This window comes from Eurosta solidaginis, chromosome X (genome assembly GCF_040869045.1).
Source record: "Eurosta solidaginis isolate ZX-2024a chromosome X, ASM4086904v1, whole genome shotgun sequence".
Classification (NCBI taxonomy): domain Eukaryota; kingdom Metazoa; phylum Arthropoda; class Insecta; order Diptera; family Tephritidae; genus Eurosta; species Eurosta solidaginis.
In genome coordinates this window covers 171836977-171855412 of record NC_090324.1, presented here as the reverse complement: position 1 = coordinate 171855412, position 18436 = coordinate 171836977, and the positions used below count along the sequence as shown (strand labels likewise).

At 40.7% G+C, this 18436-nt stretch overlaps 1 pseudogene; it reads left to right on the top strand.

Moving 5' to 3' along the window:
• The first annotated feature begins 234 nt into the window (after window positions 1–234).
• LOC137235251 (uncharacterized) lies at window positions 235–7418 on the top strand (annotated as a pseudogene).
• The last annotated feature ends 11018 nt before the right edge of the window (window positions 7419–18436 follow it).

Sequence of the window (18436 nt, the reverse complement as noted above, 5' to 3'; positions counted from 1 at the left end):
AATTTTGAGACGGCACGTTTAAATTCACCACAAGGACTTGATGTTCTTGATGACGATGTACTAATTGTGGCCGATACTGAAAATCATGCTATACCCCAAATAACCTTGAGCACAAGACAAGTTGAAACATTAGCTGGCACAGGCCAATAGGGACATGATCGTGTGGGTGGTAGACAGGGTCCTTTGCAAAGCATTTCATCGCCTTGGGATATCGCTGCTTTTAGAACGCGCGATATGGATATGTCGTTGCATGTCGATGAACGTATTGTGCCAGAAAAAGCTATAGGTTTGGTAGCCATGGCTGGAACACATAAAATTTAGGGTTACTTTCCAGAGGGAATAATTTGATGGAAATATCGTCAATTAGATCCACGTACTTGTGTTGCCATTTGCGGAAATGGTATGGAGGAGAATCGTAATAGTTCGTATCCACAAAATGCTACGTTTGCACAGCCATCTGTTTCGGAATTGATTGTACCAAAAAAATGTACTGTTTGGAAAAAGCTTTTAGGATCGGGGGCTAGAGTAATGGAGATAAATATCAATACGCAAAAACATCTCGCTTGACCGTGGTGCGACCAGCCTGGGTTTATGCTGCTTGGGAGAGACGCGATGAGCTTCAGTTTCGTGCAACGACCGATAACTTTTCGCGTGAGCATAAATTGAAAGCGTTTGAAGGTCAAAAGGTTTGTTTCTTTGGTTTCCCCGCGGATGAACATCAACATATGGTGGATGTTTCGATCAGTAATGGAGGCATGCCGGCAGAGTTGGACGGTCCCGGATGCTCGCATGTCGTCATGCCTAATACTGGTGGCTATTTTCTCGAAGCCATAACCACCACTTGTAATTCTCCCAAACCCAATCCTCCAACTAACCCACATACAGATCCACCAACTACTAAACTCATCCCAAAATCTGACACATGTGACCATAAACCACCAACAGATGTTGGAGAAGAAAGGACATTTCTTGCAGGCAAGACCGTAACCGGAATTATTAAGACTGAAGAAGTAATTACAAATGAGACTGATGTTGCTAAATCAATAACAGAACCTGATGATCGTCAAATGGATGTCGACGAAGCGCACACCAATGATAAAGCAATTGAATCTGATGGAAATGCGGATGATTACTACTTTGATGAGCGATAAGTAATCGACTACGATCGTAATACAGAGTTACAGCTTGGTTCACCACTACCAGACGGTGTTGATATAGATGAAGCCGATGAAATAATTATTGCAGACAAACTATCGAGCGTGAAGACGCCACAAAAGCAAAGTGTAATTTTATTGCCCAAATTTGATATAAACGCTAATTGGAGTGAAGTTTCAGCAGGACATGAAAAAGGCAGAACCTCTAATGAAGTTAATGACAATGCTAGCACACCAATAAAATCTAACACAAGTGATGCTCCAAATGCTGTAGATGATCCTAATAACTACAGGACTACTGACGGTATTATACTTACAAAGGAAACAGAGAATGCATTTCAAAATCCAAATCTTTCGCCAATATTAAATGCCTTGCCTGAAAAATGCCCGGCTATAGCACTGCAAACGCCAACTTTGAGATTCACCGAAAATGAACCAACTGCTATGGAGACAGACGATCTGAACTTGGATGATGCCGATTTCGATGAGCTTAATGATTTAAAGCGTAAACGTGAAAGCTTTCATAGCATTTCCCTAATGTCGATGGAGTCATTTGCTTTGCCAAGTAGCACCAAAAAACCACAACTTATACGTACTGGTTCGATAACAAGATCAATACGCAGATCTATGAGTTTTGTGGCGGTGCGTACACCAATTGCGAAAATATTACGCCCACGACGAAGTTCAGTAGCACTTGATGGCGCTGAAGAGCGTTGTAATGCAGATGAATCATTCTGTTCGATCGCATCCAGGGAAACAACATTTAATGAATCGATACGCAAACCAGTCAAAGAAAAATTTCGTAGTCTACGTGATCGTGTTATGCGTAGCAGTAGTAAAAAAGATAAATACAACAACGCAACAAATATACACGCAACCACACCAGAAAAGGATGAAAAATGTGAACGCGAAATGCCAAGTAGTGGTTTTAAAAACGCCCAAAACGCCAGGTGTAGCGGATCGTTCTGGTGGTCTGTCAGAACGAAATACATGTACATTGGATGAGCCACATCAACGCGATTTGGCATTGGAGCTGTGCGATGCAGCAATGACTCAGCAGCGAAATGGCTCCTCGACCACAAAATTGGATAGACGTTTAACGCCCATACCAACTATGTATAAGGACCAGGTACTTGTGTTGGGCACAGATGGTGTGGGTACTAAAATAAAGATTGCATAGCAGACTGAGCGTAAGGGAACTGTGGGTATCGACTTGGTGGAGATGTGCGTGAATGAGATTTTATGTACTGGTGCTGAACTGTTAACTTTTTCAAGCTACTATGCACGCGATGGATTGGTGGCCGAGCAAGGCAATGTAACACCCGCCGAAATGCAGCGTACATACACAAACAACCAACTAATGTAATATCTCCGTTTGGTTTGTAGTACTGTCATGCCAGCCCTTCCGAGTTGGAATTGAACATCGACGATATGAAGGGAGCACAATAAGTATTAGAAGTAGATCACGATAATCCACATAAGGACGAGAACTGTGTCTTACGCAAAAATTGGCCTCACGGGAAACATAATATATGTGACTGAGCGGTAGGCTGTTCACCCTGCGGTGGTTTCGTTGCAAGGTAGTTTCATTGGTTGTTAATTTTGTTTCCGAATTGTAAATCGGATCCCCTAGCTGCACACATCATGTCTGATCCATCCTTTCCTACTTCCTGGTCCGACACCCCTTAACGCATTTACAGCATGCATCGCTTGCCGGTATCACTCCACTGCCTCAAAGTTTACCGTGGGCTCTCATTTATGTCGTTGGATGGGCAATTATAGACGCGGTGTTGGACAGTACTCCAAGCTGCACTTGACGAGTGTGAGATTCTCATGGATACAGCGTTGGTGGATAAGGTGCCTTAACAAAACTAGTAGGCCTCAGCTGGTCTGGTAAGTGATACAGAAAACATCTTTTATTTTTAGTCTATTGAAGGATAGCGACGTGGAACTCAGATCCCCTTCGGGAGCGTAGGGAGACTGTTATCCATATGAATACTTTGATGATCGAAAACTGAATATAGTTTTCAATCATTTTTGGTGTCATATGCCAGTCGAAGATGTTTACTTTAGATGGTCAAAAATTTTTTAGTCATTTTCCATTCATCTTTCTGAATCTTCCCTGATTATCTTGATTGACTGATTAATGAATATTCTACGTGTTAAAGTTTTACCTCTCATTGAAGATTTTATTTGGTCTGAGATATGAATCAGAAATGATTATTTAAGCATAATCACATTTAAGATACATTTTTTCTTCTCGACAATAAATTAAGTTTTGAACCAAAAATACCTTTGAATCTGAACGTTTTTTAATCATCCTGGGGCATGATGTTTGAATGTTTTGGGTCGCTGGATATTCTGGTGGTGATATGAATATTTTTTTTTTTTGTGGGGGGTATGCGGTGGCAGATATTTTATATGCTTTGGGCTTCTGTTGGCCTCGTTCGTGGTGAACGAGAAGGGGGTATGCGGTGGCAGATAGTTTATCTGCTTTAGGCTTCTGTTGGCCTCGTTCGTGGTGAACGAGAGCTGGGTTATGGGGTTTGTTACAACGGTTGGGAGTTACAAGTCTCCCTCACCCTCACTGGAGGGTGGTAGTAGGACCAATTTCGTAATTGGTCTGGTGGTTTGTCCCCGTTTGTGCCGTATCCAGTTCGACGACTCGAACTCGGTTATCGGGGCCATAATGAAGGGTGGCTGTCCGACCTAGTCTCGTTGGGGGGTAGATTATCCTCCTTAATGACGACTAGGTCCCCCGCTAGGAAGTGCCCGGGGGTAAGTGGCTCCAGGTTGGACGAGTCATTTGAAGATGGGCTTAGGGGTCGGGAGTTGAGACAGGATTCAATCCTACACAGGAGGGTGCTAAACTCCTCGAGAGTAAATTTATGATACGATGCGATCTTTTTGAAATGATTTTTGAAACTCTTGACGCCCGCTTCCCACAGCCCGCCCATATGAGGAGCAGCTGCTGGTATGAAATGCCATGTCAGGGCGACAAACCGGCTAAATGCTGCGAGAAACGCGGCGGTGCTGAGGTCGCTAGTCGCCTCTAAGTGGATCGCCTTAGTCGCAAAGCAGACGAATAGGCAGACGTATCCCTTAGACATGCGGCATCCTCGTCCGCTCTAAGACTTGATGTCAAACGGTCCGGCAAAATCCACCCCGGTGTTGGTAAATGCCCGAGAAAAGGTAGTACGTTCCGCAGGGAGAATTCCCATGAGTTGCGTCGGGGAACGTTTGCGGAATAGCGTACAGGCCTTGCAGTTGTGAATGATGGATCGGATCATGTTTTTGACCCGAGGTATTCAATACTGCCTGCGTAGGAGCCGCAGCATTAGTTGGTTTCCGCCATGTATGGAAATGGTGTGGACAAACTGGACTAGGAGACGGGTGAGTCGGCAGGCGTAAGGGAGGATTATCGGCTGACGCTCGTCGACGGGAACGTCCCTGGATGCGTTGAGACGACCCCCCACCCGAAGAACATTATCTTGCTCAATAAAGGGGTCTAGAGAGAGGATCTCGCTTTTGGCCGCGATGGGTTTCCTAGTTCTCAGAGAGTTTATTTCTTGGGAATAGTGGCTTGTTTGAGATATCCTTATGAGACGGCTAGTGGTAGCCTTGATTTCGTCGGGCGAGATCTGGTGAGACTCTGCTTTAAAGAACACTTTAGTTTTTGGATGGGTTCTATTCGAAAATCTTATAATGTAGGAGATTATCCGCAACGCTCTTGATAGATCGGAAAACCGATCAAGAATATCCTCGCTATTGTTGATGTTCGTTGCTACATGCACTTGTACTCGTTTTTCTTCGATGTTTGTGTGGTACTCCTGTTCGCCTTGAGATGGCCATTTCGCTTTGCCTTCTTGCAGCCAAGAAGGTTTTTGCCACCACAAAGAGTTGTCGACTAGGTCCGTGGCTGGAAGTCCTCGGCTGGCTAAGTCCGCTGGATTTGATGCGGGCTCAACATGATGGCATGCTTTCGTTCCTACCTTTTCACGATTTTTCTTATCCTGTGAGCTACAAATGTTGACCAGGAACAAGGGGGTTTTCGAATCCATGCTAGGACGATGGTCGAATCTGTCCATAGGTGAAGGTTAAATGTGCCTAAGTTCAGGTTCTCCATCGCAGTTTCCAAAGTCTCTGCCAGCAAGACGGCACCGCATAACTCCAATCGTGGTAATGAAATTGTTTTCACTGGTGCCACCCTTATTTTTGCCATAAGTAGACTAACATAGATCCTATCGTTGATCTTAGCTCGCACGTAAACCGTAGCCGCGTAGGCTTTTTCGGACGCGTCACAGAAGCCGTGAATTTCTATGCCGTTGGTTGGGGTGAAGTGCACCCACCGAGGTATACGAATCCGGTTAATGGCAGGGTACTCCTTCATAAAGGTTTGCCACCGATATAGTGTGATTGTGGATATCGGTTCATCCCAATCCGTCCCCTCCAGCCAAATGTTCTGCATTAATATCTTGGCTACGATGATAACTGGGGCGAGCCAGCCTAAAGGGTCGAAGAGTTTGGCGATAGCAGATAGGATCGCTCTCTTTGTCAAGATGTCCTGGTTTTCGATTGGTTTGGCTGTGAAGTAAAAGTAGTCGGAATGCGCGTTCCAACGGATGCCTAGGGTTTTTACCATGCTCGCGTCCTCGAACTGAAGAAACTCTTCCGTAAGCCTGTGAGGTTTGGGTATTCCCTGTATTATCCTACTACAATTAGAGGTCCATTTTCGCAGAGGGAATCCTGCTGACTTTAATGCAGCTGTGATTTCATCGCGAGCAGTGATTGCTGCCTCGATGCTATGCCCCCCTTCAAGAACGTAATCGACGTACATACTGTTTCGCAAGATGTGTGCTGCGATTGGCAGCGATGCTTCGACGTCATCTGCAAGTTGATGTAGGGTTCTGATCGCTAGGTAGGGGGCACAGTTGACCCCAAAAGTTACCGTGTTGAGCTCATACCTCCTGACAGGGTCCTCTGCTCTGAGGCAAAAAACTATTCGTTGGTATTGAGTTTGATTTTCCTTTACACAGATTTGCCTGTACATCTGCTCAATGTCGCTGTTAAAAACGTACTTAAAAAATCTCCATCGGAGGAGTAGTATCGTTAAGTCGGCTTGAAACCCTTGTGCCATTGGATGTCGGGCACGGCGCGTTGAATACGATCCTTACTTTAGTTGTTGTGCTTTCTTCTTTGATCACCGCATGATGCGGTAAGAAATAGCAATCAGTTGATTGTGGTGGTACTACTGTGTGCACCTTAGACATGTGCCCTAACGTGACGTATTCTGTCAGTACCCTATTGTATTCCGTCTGCAGGGCCGGTGTCTTGGCTAGGCGTGTCTCGTTCCGATAGAACTGAGAACAGACGCTCTTAAGAGATGGGCCCAAACAGAGGGTTTTTGGGAAGATTTGTTTGAATGGAATGGCGACGGTATATCTTCCATCTGAATTCCTTTCCGTTGTGTTTTTATATAGCGCCTCACAATAGGCATTATCTTCGGTCAGGGCCTTTTTTGTAGGTACGTTTTCAAGTTCCCAGAAAGCGGCTAGCTGCTTGTCTAGGCTAATTTCATTAAAAAAGGATACTCGTGTATTAGCTGGGTGAGGTGCTTCTGCACGACCAGTTAGAATCCAACCGAAGACGGTTTCTTGGGCGAGAAGCGTATTTAGAACGTTCTTCTGTATACCGTTAATATTATCTGGTGATAAATGTCGCCTCCAAGTATGAGGCCGACTGGTTTATTAATGAAGAACCTCTTATCCGCCAGAATCAGATCAGGGAACGCTTGCCGAGTCGTTGCGCTCACTTGGCACGTCGGAAGGTCCCCTGTTAATTGAGGCAGGACTAGGGCCACTGTATGGATGCTTACTAAGAGATCTGTAAGCGAACCTAAGTTAATCGAACATGATTCCTTTACCTGTGCAGATGGTGTATTAATTATTCCTAACACTTGCACATGCAAACGTTTGGATGGAAAGTTTATTCGCTTTTTTAGTCTTTCTGTTATGAAAGAGCATTCGGACCCAGAGTCTATCAGCGCTCTGGCGGAAAATTTTACTCCGTTGTAGATTATATTCACCCGCGCTGTTCCTAATGTAAGGCAATCCAGAAAACCACTTTGTGCTACTTTACTTTACTCTCACTTTTGAATTCACGACAAAGTAGCCAATGAACGACGATTCAAGAAAATATGAAATTATTAAAATGTTTTTTAAATATTTTGCAGTCGAATTTTATGGTACAAAGAAAACGGAATAAATTAGTTGTTTTTCAATTGCGTTCAAATTAATGCGAAGAACCTTTTTCTTTTTCTTAACGGTCGTCCTTACAAATTCAGAAGCGGGTAAATCCATACGGGTGAATTAAAACGTATCTTACAGAAATAATTGATTTAGTTGTTAAACGTATATATATGACTAAGTAATCAAAATGCCTCTTGCTAAGATAAATACGTTAAAATTAACGGATTTAAAAGAAATTTTGAACGAAAAAGGTTTGTCCACTGAAGGCCTGAAAAATGAGCTAGTTTTGCGTTTGTGCGAAGCTGTTGGGTCGGATAGTATCGAGATCGCTAGTGCAAATATACAAGACCAAATTAATGAATTACGGGACATGTTTAGTTCGTTGATGCATCAATTGCAATCCAATCAAAATGTAACTGCAACAACTACGCGCAGTGATCAAGAGCGGGCAACTTCTTCTGCTGGTAGTTTTATTGCAACGACTGGGCGTAGTGGATATTCAGTGAAAGAAATCGCCGAAACTATTCCGGAATTTGATCCAACAAACGAATCGTCGGTATCTGTTGAACAGTTCGTAGAACGCGTAAATAGTGCGGTCCAAGCTTATCAGTGGGAGGAAAAATGTTTTTTATTAGCGGTGTATATTCGACTCAAAGGTGCAGCAAAGCTCTGGCTGGACTCCACTGAAAAATTGTATTCAAGTTGGAGTGAATTATCGAAATGTTTATGTGAAGAGTTTAGTTGTGTGCCAGATGAAGCTGATATACATTTTAAATTTTCTCAAATGACGCGCAAACCAAACGAAAGTCTCCTTGACTACTGTTTCCGTATCGGTGCGTTAGGTAAGAAGTTCGGGCTAAGTGAATCCTCTATTGTTAAATACGCAAGAGACGGTATTAAACAACGTGAATTTCAAATTGCTATTGCAGCAAATCGGTTTAGTTCAATGCGCGAATTTCGACAAACTATTACTGTTTGTCGAAATTCCTGCATTGAACTAAACCGATTTGCTGCAATAGCAATTTGATTACTCTAAAAACTTACCCGTGCGTACATTTAAACCTGAAAAGACAAATTTTGAAACAAAATACGGCGAAACACGAGACGGTGAAAAACGTGAAAGTGATAAACAGTTAATATGTTTCAATTGTCAACAAAAGGGGCACATTTCATCGAAACGTCCTCAACCACAACGTAGACGTAGGTGCAACGACTGTCAGAAAGTGCATCCGAAAACCGAGCCTGAAAATTGTGGCAAGAAAAGTGCTTCGACGCGTACGACCAAAACGGAATATGAAACGGTAATTCCTGAAAAAGATTTTGAGAAAGTGGTTACAATAAACGATAAAACGTTCACAGCCCTAATCGGTACAGGTAGTGAGTGTAGTATGATCACTCAAACAGGGGCAGGTCAAATAAAAGGTGTCGAAGAAAAGTGTGCTTTAAAGATAAGCGGGTTTTGTGGCGGTGTGATATATGCCCATTCAAGAGTACGTGTCAATTTGAAGGTTGACGGTATTGAGCAAGATGTGTATCTTTACATAGTTGGTGATACATTTTTGACGGTAGATGTGTTGTTGGGACAAGATGTGTTTAAAAATATGCAAATGGTGATTTCAGACGGCAAGATTAGTGTTATAAATGTATGCAATAAAAACGTTAACTTAAATAATAGCAAAATAATTAATGAGTTGGTTAGTTTGATAAATAAATATCGTAATGTATTTGCAATGGATATGAGTGAAATTGGACGTACAGAGCTCGTAAAAATGAAAATCGATTTGGATACTAACAATCCTATTGTTCAAAAACCATTTCGTGTTCCTGAGCCTAAAAAACAGTTAATCGCGGATATGTTAAAAGAACTTATTGATAATGATATAATTTGTCAGTCCGATTCCGAATATGCTAGTCCTATAAAAAAAAAAAAAAAAAAAAGTAAAAAAAAGTAGTAAAAAAGAAAAACGGGGGCAAAAGATTGTGTGTAGATTTCCGACGTTTAAACCAACACATGCGCAAGGAAATATTTCCGACGCCAAATATTGAAGAAGAGTTACAAAAGGCAAAGCGTTTTAAGTATTTCTCGGTGTTGGATCTTAATAGTGGTTACTATCAAATTCCTATTGAGGAAAATAGTAGAAAATTTACCGCTTTTATCACGACAGAAGGTTGATATGAATTTCAGCGCATGCCGTTTGGGCTTAAAAATGCCCCGGCTGTTTTTCAACGGTTCATCGCGAAAATTAAAGAAGATCTTGAACCTGATGACGTGATAAGTTATATAGACGATATACTTATCGGTAGTGTAAACGTGGATGAAATGTATGATAAGTTGGAGCGTGTTTTAAAAGTTTTACAAAAAGCTAACGTTACTCTCAATCTACAGAAGTGTGAATTTTTGAAATTAACGATACAGTTTTTGGGTCAAGAGTTAGATCCTCATGGTGGTTTAGCTAAAATACAGGCAGTGCGTCAGTTTGAAACTCCAGAGTGTATATCCGAAATTAGACAATTTCTCGGCTTAAGCGGATATTTTAGAAAATTTGTTCCGGGTTATGCTGTTATCGCTGCTCCGTTGAATCGATTATTGCGGAAAGATGTAGCATTCAGGAGGTCAGATCAAGAGCAAAAGGCGTATCAAAAGATAAAGTCAATTCTCGTATCCCGTCCGGTTATTGCCGCGTATAGTGTCGAGGCTGAGCATCAAGTACATACAGACGTGAGTGCAGTGGGTCTAGCTGGTGCATTAATGCAAAAAGAGGGCGACGATTGGAAGCCGGTTATCTATTACAGTCGTGCAACTACCGACAACGAGAAAAAGTTTCATAGCTACGAGCTTGAGGCCCTCGCAGTGGTTGAATCCGTAGAACGATTTAAATATTATATTTATGGCAAACGGGTAAAATTGATCACAGATTTTAATGCACTTAAAACAGTTATGAGTAAACGTGAACTTATACCACGCATAGCAAGGTGGTGGCTTCGTATCCAAGAATATGATCTTGAGATTGAACATCGCGCTGGTCAGCGAATGGCTCACGTAGATGCATTGAGCCGTGCACCTGTCGAAGAGTCACGGGACTTAGAAACGGCATCTTTGCGGATTGACAAAATTCAAGTTAGCAACGACGATTGGTTATTTGGAATGCAACTCCAGGATAACTCAATCAAAGAATTGGTAGAAAAGTTACAACAAGGCGATCCTATGGTAAGCAAAGAATTTGTTTTAAATCATGGTAGATTATTCAAAAAAGTAAAGGGGAAGAATCTTTGGGTGGTGCCAAAAGCTTTGCGCTGGCAAATTGTTAACAGTGCACATGATAAAGCAGGACACCTCGGATTGGAGAAAACGATTGCACGAATAAATGAGCATATGTGGTTTGCGCGCATGCGCAATTTTGTTAAGTCGTACTTGAAATCATGCATTGATTGTACGTACAAAAAAGTACCTGGGGGGTAAACAGGAAGGCGAACTTCATGTTGGAGAAATAGAACTTATACCATTCCGAACTGTACACGTAGATCACCTAGGTCCGTTTCCGAAAAGTTCAAAGCGCAAGGAACATATTCTCGTTATTATCGATGCTTTTACACGTTTCACCATTGTGCGCGCAGTCAAAAGTACAGCAACTAAACACGTTATCGAGGTATTTAATGAATTAAGTAGTTACGTTGGGATGCCAGGTAGAATCATTTCAGATCGCGGAACACCAAGGGCAAATGGACTGGTGGGGAGATGTAACAAAACAATACTTTCGATGTTACTGCCTTCGGTTAACAGTGATAAGAAATGGCACGATGCATTACGAGCAATTCAATGGACTATCAACAGCATGCGTAATAAAACTACATCGAGGTCACCCCAGGAGTTATTATTCAGTTTTAAACCACGCGATATTTTGAAAAATAAAATAGTACTTGCGCTGCAAAATGATGAATCAACGAATGAGAATTTGATAAAAGATCGTGAAGAGGCAGCTGAACGTATACAGAAGGAACGTTTTAAAAGCAAACAACGCTACGACAAAAACCATAAAACCCCGAAAGTGATTAACGTCGACGATTTGGTAGTGGTTGAATACCTACTACTGGCAATTCACGCAAACTTGAACCGCGATACAAAGGTCCGAATTCTTGGTAATGATCGGTATGTCGTACAAGACATACCTGGGGCTCAACGAACTAGAAAGCATTACTCTTCAGTTTACTCAAGTGACAAAATTAAACCATGGTGTGCGCTTCCCGATATTTTTGATGATGACTTAGATAATATCGACGACGAGGATACTGATAATTTACTGGTCACGAATCGAGGTCGATCCGAAGCTGCAGGTATGGCCAAGTTGTAAGGCAATCCAGAAAACCACTTTGTGCTACTTTACTTTACTCTCACTTTTGAATTCACGACAAAGTAGCCAATGAACGACGATTCAAGAAAATATGAAATTATTAAAATGTTTTTTAAATATTTTGCAGTCGAATTTTATGGTACAAAGAAAACGGAATAAATTAGTTGTTTTTCAATTGCGTTCAAATTAATGCGAAGAACCTTTTTCTTTTTCTTAACGGTCGTCCTTACACTAATAACACCCCTTTTGTCGTGTTAGCATGACACGAAGTGACGTTGTTAGCATTATCTTGCCTTTTTTCAGCTTCCAGTCTTGCTCTAGCCTGTTGTGAGGTTGAAGGTGTATTGTCGGTGGCGTTTTGAGTCCACCTTTGAGGAGTTGTCTTTGGTTGTGCTGTCGGAAGATGGAGCAAGGTGTTGTGCCTTGCGTGGCACGTGCTGCAATTGAATTGGCTAGTGCATCGTGTCACGGTGTGTCCACCCGACAGACAATTCAGACAATAACTATTGCTTTTTACAAACTCGATTTTCCCTGACGTAGACAACCTACAGAATTTTTGGCAATTTCGTAATTTGTGCTCCGTACTGTTGCACATCTTACATGCCGATTTTGGTACGCTGGCTTGGTAAACCCCAAGGTTCGTAGAATTTTCCCTAGAATTCGCATTTTGACTTTTGGGTGCTTTTGTAGTTTTGTTACCCCTAAGATCAGAAACCGTCTCTAATGTCTGGAAGCGATTGGACAGGAATTTGTCCATGTCTTCCCATTTCGGAATATCTGTTTTTTCGTTCTACGGTCTGTTCCCAAAGAGCCGGTGTAGATTCAGGGAGCTTTGTGGAGCATAAGTAAGTTATAATTGCATCCCAATTTGTGATGTCAATATTATGACATTGTAGCGCAGAAATGCATTTGCTGATCTCACGTTGCAATTTTTTAATTGATGTTCCACACTCCTGCTCGACTGCCGTCAGATTAAATAAAAGTTTTAGTTGTGTGTTGACGAGGATACGTTTATTTTCGTACCTGTCGCTTAGATTTTTCCAGGCGGTTGCAAAACCCTCGTTTGTTAATGAGCACCTGCCCACTATTTCTTTTGCTTCCCCTTGAGTTTTTTGTTTTAGATAATATAATTTCTCGACATCTTTCAGATCAGTATTGTGGATGTATATCGCCGTGAACATATCTCTAAAGGCTGGCCAGGAAAGGTAGTCGCCTTCAAATACATCGGTGTCACAAGGCGGCAGCCGCATTTAATGTCCACGGCGCGAAGAGTCTTCATCCTTTGCTCCATCCTTTGCCGGCTGTGGGGTGATAGCTTCGGCTTCAGCCGCCACAGCAGACATGTATTGCAGGTAGCATGCGAAGCAACTTTTATTCTTTTTTCTTAGTGAGCTCGTCTTTGGACAGCTCAGGATTGCTGAGAAGACTTTCATATGTGGACTTGGTCTTCTTCCATAGTGCCTTTAGCTCCTCTTGCAGTAGTGCAAGGGTGTGCTTGTTTCGGGACTCGGCCGGGGCGGAGTTGAACTCTTGTTCAAACTCGACTATGGAATCAGCCAATCTCATATAAGTCTCCATTGATTTTATTAATTTGAATATCTTGTTTCTTTAAAGGCTTCGATATTGGAGGCAAAAACTTAGTGGCGTTGGTGTGTATCTAACCGCAGCAAAAATTATAAGTGTGTTTTGTTTTTTGAACTTAGCCCAGCTATCAATCCTGCTGTGATTGTGCTGTATAAGTAAAATCCTTAAAAACACACGGATTGAAATTCTGGTCTGATTGAATGTGTTAACACAGATAACAATCTTATGTGAATTTAGTGATAAGCAAAAATTTGAATCAGATGTAAATCTTGACGTAAATAAATGTGTGGCCAGTGATAAGAATCACTTATAGAGATCCTCACGAGGATTATGTAAACCACAGATAGAAATCCTGACGAGGATTTAATGTGTATACAGTGATATGGAAATAAACACAGATAGAAATCCTGACGAGGATTTAGTGTGTATAAAGTGATATAAAATACAGATTAAAATCCTGAGAGGATTTATTATGTATGTAGTGATATGCAGCACAGATAGAAATCCTGAAAGGTTCTGGTGTGTACAAAGTGATATTATACACGGATAGAAGTCCTGAAAGGATATAATGTGTCTACAGTGATGTGCAATGCAGAGAAGAGAATCGTCTGCAAATATTTAATGTGTCTTAACAGGTGTGTTGGACACAGATAGAAATATTTTCCAAAAAATTTGGCGTGTTTAAAAAAAATTAAAAACGCAGATGGTAATCCCAATGTGGATATAGTGTGTAAAATTTGAACCACAGATAGAAATCCCAACGAGGATTTAATGTGTATACAAAAAGTGTGATGTGAACGCTGATGAGTATCCTCGAGTAGCCAACCAGGGTATCTTTCCCAACAAAAGAAATAAATTTTGTATATCCAACTTGACGTGGTAAACGTACAATTTAAAATATTTATTAAGAAAAAATGAGAAAAATGCAAGCTATATAATATAGTGATATAGTTTATTTGTGTGATCAAGCCACTAGCCACCCAACGCAGTGCTAATTTTTTGGCTTTTGGTATTATTTCAGCTCGCAAACTGATTACTAAAGTGAATTCCGTGATAGATGAGCTAAGGCTATCAACCAAGTGAAAATATGGTACCTGCAGCAAGTTTTGTCAACGTATGTGACGACGAGGGGGTACAACACAGTGTAGTGATGAGTGCGAAAAAAAAACTAAAAAAAATTCACTGACTGTCTGCCTTGAGCGGTGTCGAGTAACCCTTACCACTGGTGGGGGGGAATTACCCGATCGTCAAAAGGCGTTGTGTGCTTAGTAAACACGAAATCTAACAATTTCACTTGCTTTGCCTCTTTTTGTAACTATCACGGAGTGCACTTTTTACGTAAAACACGTAAATTAAATTTAAAAAAAAAAGATGTGCAATACCAAGCAACCACGTACCTTGTGTTTTCGATGTGATGCGAATGGACTGTATGAGTGATAGTAATATTATGATGATGTGATAAATGGACTGTATGCGATAATAATGGACTGTTTGATGTTGTGATGTTGATAGACTGTATGTGATGTTATGAGTGGACTGTTTGATGTTGTGTGCTGACGTGATGTGATTTCGAGGTGACGGTGATATTAGTGGCCTGTATGATATGCTGATGATGTTATAATGCTAATGGACTGTATGTATGTGTGTGATGACGAGTTGGTATACGCTGCTCGTTCGTTTTGATGGCCAAATTTTTTCACTGCTGGTTGATTTTAATGATTAAATATCCTAATTTTCTATGCAATCTCCAAATTCCTGGGTTTTGGTTTATTAAAAAAGGTATTGATTTTCGAAATTTTTCCTTTCTCGGCGCGTAAGGACCAATGTTTTGCGGGGCACTGTGGACCCGGAGAAGTCGGGCGTGTGCGTCGCAAATAAAAAGAAAGCAAAGAAAAGAATTAGAGCGAGTAATGACAAATGTATTTACGTTATAAACAATATAAATTCTTAGCTTTAGTTATTATCAAAAAAGGAATTGCTTCACAAACCAATTCGAAAATTCAATGTTCTTAAAGTTGTTAATTACACATTCGTGCACGGCAAATATTAATAATATGACGACCGCCAATTGTTGGATAAATTACAATTGAAAATAGATATATTTGTGGCTGATTGCCAGACAATTGCCAAGTGCAAATTCTAATGTTATAATCGCAATTATTAAAAGGAATCACAATCGTAAAATGCGATTATAATGTAAATTATATGCACAAACTATGAAAGATACGTAATATGATAAGTCACCTGTGAGATAGCTGCTGGCTCGTGAACGTTCCATAATAGAAGAAGGAGCCAAGACAGCGAACAAGTCCGCGGCACCTGCCGATAGCTAACTTTCGTTGAGTTTTTCCCCTTCAAAGTTAGCTCTCGGCTGGTGTTAGCCGTTACCGGTATTAATAACAAAATAATTTATGTGCGTGTTAGGGTGGTCCGAAATATTTAGGCTGGTGGCCTAAACAAAAAGGAATGCAAAGAATCAAAACTAAAAGAATCCAAATGAGTGTCAAAAATAGAGAAAATTGCAAATGAAAAATTAATCAAAGAAACTTTAAAAAGAGCAGAGTGAAATGAAAAAAAAAAACAAGTAAGGACGGAACTGTCTTCGGCTGTGCCGAAGACTTCATACCTTTCATGAATGGGGCTGGACAAAAATTTTATCCCGTTCGTAATCTCCAAGTAATCGGATGTATAAGATAAGAAATATGTAGTGAAGAGATGTAAATACCTAAACGATTTTTAAGATAAATATAAAATACAAAATGGCAAAAAACCCCCTTATCTGAACGATCGGTTGTATGGGATATATATTATATATAGCTCCGATCAAATGATTTTACAGGAAATCTTGTATGATATATTTGAATACATATCACCAAGTTTCACGTTTTTGTATTGGAAACTAAGGGAGAAATGGCCAAAAATATTTCTATCTGAACGATCGGTTGTATGGGATATGTATATACTATATACATATAGCTCCGATCAAAGTGTTTTTTTCAGAAAATCTTTTATGATATATTAGAATAAATATCACCAAGTTTAACGTTTTTATATTGGAAATTAAGGGAGAAATGGCTAAAAATCGTTCTATCTGAACGATCGGTTGTATGGGATATATACTATATAGGGCTCCGATCAAAGTGATTTTTTCAAGAAATCTTCTATGATATAGTGAAATATATATCACCGAGTTTCACGTATCTAGTTTCTAAATTAAGGGAGAAATGACCAAAAATCTTTCTATCTGAACGATCGGTCACATGGGATATAGCTATATATAGCTCCGATAAAATTGATTTTTTTCAGGATATCTTCTATGATATATTAGAATATATATCACCCAGTTTGACGTTTATACTTTCTAAATTGCGGCAGGAATGACCAAAATCTTCTTATTTGAACGATCGGTTGTATGGGAGATATATGTTATAGTAGTCCGATTCTTTCGGATCCGACAAATGTCTAATATAATACAAAAATACATCCTTGCCAAATTTCATTGAGATATCTCAAAATTTGAGGGACTAGTTTGCGTTCAAACAGACAGACGGACGGACAGACGGACATGGCTATATCAACTCAGTTCGTCGCCTTGATCAATTCGGTGAGTCTATCTTCTATATTTCTCAACGTTACAAACATCGGACCAAAGTTAATATACCATTTCATGTTCATGAAAGGTATAAACAAACAAAGTGAAATATTAGTAAATATTAGAAATATTACACCGTAGCAAAAATTACTTAGCAAAATTTTTAAGCTAATAACCACAAGCCCTTGGTTTTTCCCCAACACTTTTCCTACCAAAAATTCTACATCAAAAAAAAGGAAAATACCTATGTGAGTAAACATACTTATAAAAAAAAGATATAATGCCAAAAAAATACAAAGAAAAGGTCAATTTGTTTGGAAACAATAGAAAAATTACTGAAATTAAGGTTTGACGATTATTTCTGCTGCTGCCGTTGTAGTGTGTTGTTGTTGTTGGCCTCTGGGGGCTGACCGAGCTGATGAAGATAGATTATGCTAAGCTGGTCGGTGGACGGAGATGGTGTTGTTGTGGTTGTTGTTGCTGTGGCGATATATCGCCGGTACAAAATATTTGTCCGTCCGCCAATAAAAGTGTTGTTGTTACCTCCGTCTGTGTCGCAGGTGGAAGTTGCGGTTGCCAGCAATGCATATACGTAGCTATTGTTGATGTGGTCGGCATTGCGCCGCCGATGGAAACAAAAATGGGGTGTTGTTGTAGTTGCTGGGTGCCGTCGGAAAGCAAATGTGTGTAGTTTTTTGTAGCGTGGTGTGCCGTCGGAAAACTCAAATGTGTGTATTGTTGGTGAAAGCGAATGGTAGTTTTTATGGTAGGTGTTGCACCGCCAATATTCAAAGATGGAGTGTTTGTTGTTGGGCGGGATGTCGCCAATATAAAAAAAGATGCTGTTGTGGTTGCTGCGGCCGTGTGTTGCCAATAAAAAAAATGCTGTAGGTAGTGGTTGTTTTGTGGTGTGCGCGACCAAATTAAAGATGTATTGTAGTGGGTGGTAATTGTTGCCGGGCGGTATGCAGCCAAAACCAGCGCCCAGTGGGTGTTTTCCAACGGAGATTAAATTGTGTGCTCTGTAATGAGATGTAAATGAAATTTATTAAAGAAATCCAAAGATAAAAGTGTATCTATGCGCCTGAATACATATATTTGTATGCAGGGATGTATATGTCGATGCAAGTTTTCTTTTGGCTTGCTTGGGAGATAGGCCAGGTTGGAGACCCAGCTCCCGTCAAGCATGCCTGTACCAAAACAAAAACACCAAAATGGACATGTCTTACCTTTCGCAACATATGTTTGCTGGAAACTGCTACCCCTTTTTACGTATCGCGGAGACTTTCGACTCGCAAAAATTTTTCAAGAATGCGATTAAATTCGCGCACTACAAACTTTGTGGACTTTTTTTTTACTTTCGTTTAAAAGCGCGCATTTCACTTTTGATCAATTGCACTTAATTTGCACTGGGCACTGTTGAAACATGACTTTGGCCCGTTGAATCATTTTTCCCCTTCTTATAGCCACTGCCGTGGTAAGGAACGTTACCAAGAAACGGAAAATTTT